The following is a 3,985-nucleotide window of genomic DNA, read 5'->3' as shown; positions in this document are numbered from 1 at the left end:
GAATGTGGAGTGCAAGATAGGCAAATAGTGCAGTTTCTAGACTTAAACTGACAGCCTGTAGAAAATAAATTGATGGTAAATCACATTGAGACAAAGTTTTTACAGTTTCAAACGCGCAATTCAACTAAAACTGGCTTAGTGATTACACAGACAGGGCATGTGATTAGTTAGTCTCATAAGCGTAAATTCCTAGCTATTCAGATAGCTTGTTATTGAAAACCCATATTCACGAATATGTTCAAAAAAACTGAATTCTGCTATGTTTACCATTAGAAGAGTATGTGCAATAAGTCAGAGCTCAACTCGAAAATTAGTTTAGTATGTTTACTTACCACATACGACATGAACAAAGGGCATTGTTGGCCCACTAGCGGGCAGTTGGAGTAATATGTCGACCCTTGTTCAGGAGTATGGGAACTCCGACATTGGCCTCACAATACATGTTTTCTTTAATGGTGTTTGTTGTTAACAACACGAGCTTATTTCCAAGAATAAGCAGTTTTGATTCAGTTAATAGTAGGCAGAGATCCAGTTGTAAGTAAGCTGTTTAGGTTTTCATGTTGGTAACGCCACGTAGTGCTCTGTATGAAAATTACTGACTGTGCTGTGTGTAGTCTGCGGCTGGTTGGCATTGTTGGAATATTTGCTATTGTAGTTTTGGGCAGTTGGATGTGAACAGCGCGTAGCGTTGCGCAGTTGGAGGTGAGCCGCCAGCAGTGGTGGATGTGGGGAGAGAGATGCTAGGGTTTTGCCAGTGGACGATCTGGACGTGTGTCTGTCAGAAAAGTGAAATTTGTAAGACTGGATGTCAAGAACTGATATATATATATATATATATATATATATATATATATATATATATATATATATATATATATATATAATGACTTTTGAACACTGTTAAGGTAAATACATTGTTTGTTCTCCATCAAAATCTTTCATTTGCTAACTATACCTATCAGTAGTTAGTGCCTGCAGTAGTTAGAATCTTTTATTTAGCTGGCAGTATAGGCGCTCGCTGTATTGAAGTAGTTTGAGTAACGAAGATTTTTGTGACGTAAGTGATTCATGAAGGGTATAGGTTATTGTTAGTCAGGGCCATTCTTTTGTAGGGATTATTTAAAGTCAGACTGCGTTCTGGTAAAAAAAAAAAAGTATTGTGTGTCAGTTTACTATGGATCAGAATAAGTAAAGAGAGAAATGTCTGAGTACGTTCAGTTATGCTCAGCTGTTTGAAAATCAAATAACGTAGAGGTTTTCCAGCACTGTCATTTATAAATTTTTCTAAGGGGATGCTTCACAGTCTGCATTTGCATCGCACCTCTAAGACTCCTGTACAGAAAAGTGTGCAGTATTCTGCTACACGCGTTTCCAGTAAGATACCCTAAGATTTAAAAAATCTTAGCACTACTCCTATCACTTCCAAGTTTAAAATGAAGACTTCCTCATGTCTCCAATGGCTCACTCATTCTATTCTGTCGGAGAATAACCGGGAAAAATTAACGAGGTCCATCTGTTGTATTGTTAATTATACTACCACATACCCACCAGCTTGACATTATTCGAGTGAATTTTAATTTATCTATTATTAATTTTTCTTACATTAATTTTCATATACTGGCCCATTCCATGACCCTGCTCCTCAATTTGTTACAACCGAGGTACAGGTCTAAAATGACAACGAGTTCAGCTAACAGAAAAAAATAAATGGTCTTGGTTAAGGCGAAAACTTTCGCATATGGACCCAACAGATGGAGACCTGTGTTTCCGTAGTCTCTCTCTCTTAGTCATCTCTATGACAACTGCCAGCACTAGAGATGGGACAAACGATTATTTCAAAGTATCAGTTATAACGGTTACGGTTTTTTTTTTCGAGTTACTTTTAACAATTATTTATAACTATCAGTTATTTTTACTATCGAATTCGCCACATGCGGGTACAGTTAAATAAGTGAGCAAGTGGAAACCTTCAGTTTAGTTTACCGGTATGATTAAAACTCTCAGGAATGTCGGCTGAATCGTGCCATAACATTAGCCACTTAACTATCCATTACATTTCAGCTGATGTTTGACGGGTTATTGGTGTTTCATGTTACGTTTATGTAGGTTATCGGTCGCTTTCAGAAATTAATTCTCGAAGCTGCTGCAGAACCTGTAAATTTTGCCACAGAACTATCCAAGGTGAAATGTTAAAGACGGTCTTTTGCAAGTGTGAACTAATGTGTGAGCTGAATACGGTAAGCAAAATTCGAAGATTAATCTGGTGCTTCTTCACTCACCGCATTAAGTGTAAGGCGATGAAACACAACTCAAAAATGAACTTAACATCACAGACTCCTTTACACCAGTGCAACATGTTCCGTTTAAGAAAAGTGAGAGAGTGGTATTAAAGTTTTACATGAGATTTGAAAAACTGCCCGATTTCTGCAAAATTTCTTCGGTTACCGAAAGTTTTTTTGTGTTAGATGGACTAATTACGTTTCTCAAAGCCTGCAGATTAGACTTGGCCACTGTTTCTATGTTTCGATACAGTGTATCGATACGTGGAACTGTTTCAGTGTTTCGGAACGGCTGTGGTTCACTGTTTGGAAACAGTGGTGTTTCATTCCGTCCCTGTCTCGGATGACCGGACCAGATTCGATTTCGAGCCAGACACAGAAACTGTATCGTTGTTTCAAAATAAAGCTGTTTAAGTCCACCTGTGCTTAGAACGGACTAATTGTATCGAAACAGTGATGTTTCATTCCGCTCTGTGTCGGACGAGATTCGGGCTCGGCACAGGTACTGAAACACAACATACCACTTCATTAAACACTTTCAAGAGTGTCGAAATCTTTTTGACAAGCAATAGCATGAAGCTTAAGATATCCGCAAATAAAGCTTCGTTTCTAGCTGACTCTCCTATTCCGAAATGGGATAACATCTGCTTTATAAACACTAACCAAACAATAAAACAACGCATATTATTCACATTCAAAATAATAAATGTGAAAATCATTCAGTTAAATTACACCTTTTTTATAACATACGCTTCTCTGTTCATGTACAGTAATCATATTGAGAAACGCAAGTAAGCCTACAACATTTTGAATAAAAAAAGGCGTAGTTTGAAAGTTATTAGACATATATATAAATTTGATGTAGGTATAATTGCAAGCAATCTGTTTGACATATCACTGATAGTGTAATGGTGAACGGGAAGGGCTCGGAAGCATGGTGAATTTTAAGTAACGGCTCGAAACACCTTGCAAGACAAAATCTTTTTCTGTTGTATTTTGTTATTTATTCGAATTATTTGGCGTTATTTGTGAGTCTGTAGTCACTGTGCCTATTATCCACAATGATTCCCTTTGTGTGCATGGAAATCAGCAGGATGGGTATATTACCCATATTAACGGAATATGGGAATCCCAGTACCACATCCGTTGCTCCTGCAGTTTGCTCCCATTTCCAGTTCCGTTCGTGGTGGTTCTTGTGTCTTCAGCTATGGCTGTCCTCAGCCAATTGAAAAGTATGAAAGTCAACGACACGAAAGCACAGCATTTGCTGCAGGAAATACGAAACTGCCAAGACGCCTAAGTGATAGTTTCATTCTTTCTGCGATATGATTAGCGCTCTCGCACCTCATTTGTGTTTATATGGACATACTTATACAGCAGACATTCAAGATGATAAAATGTGTAGGTTTATTAGATTACAAAACACAAACTGTTTCACTGTTTCGAAACAGCGTATCGAAACATTACATTGTACTGTTTCATTTGTTTCGAAACAGTTACGTGTTTCAGTTTGCCCATCTCTACTGCAGATCCAGCAGAAGGCGTGTGCCAGTTATACTAAAGGAAGGTAAGGGCCTGCTACTGTCTCACACAATACGCGTCCTCATTACTCGCAATGTGTCGGCAGCTAAACGTTGGTTACTCAGTTGGTAACACTGCGTAAGGGACTTCACGTCACGCCCGATCGGCCTTGAGTCAAACTGTGG

Source organism: Schistocerca nitens, chromosome 10, assembly GCF_023898315.1.
Source record: "Schistocerca nitens isolate TAMUIC-IGC-003100 chromosome 10, iqSchNite1.1, whole genome shotgun sequence".
In the NCBI taxonomy this organism is placed as follows: domain Eukaryota; kingdom Metazoa; phylum Arthropoda; class Insecta; order Orthoptera; family Acrididae; genus Schistocerca; species Schistocerca nitens.
Note: the sequence above shows the minus strand (reverse complement) of the source record.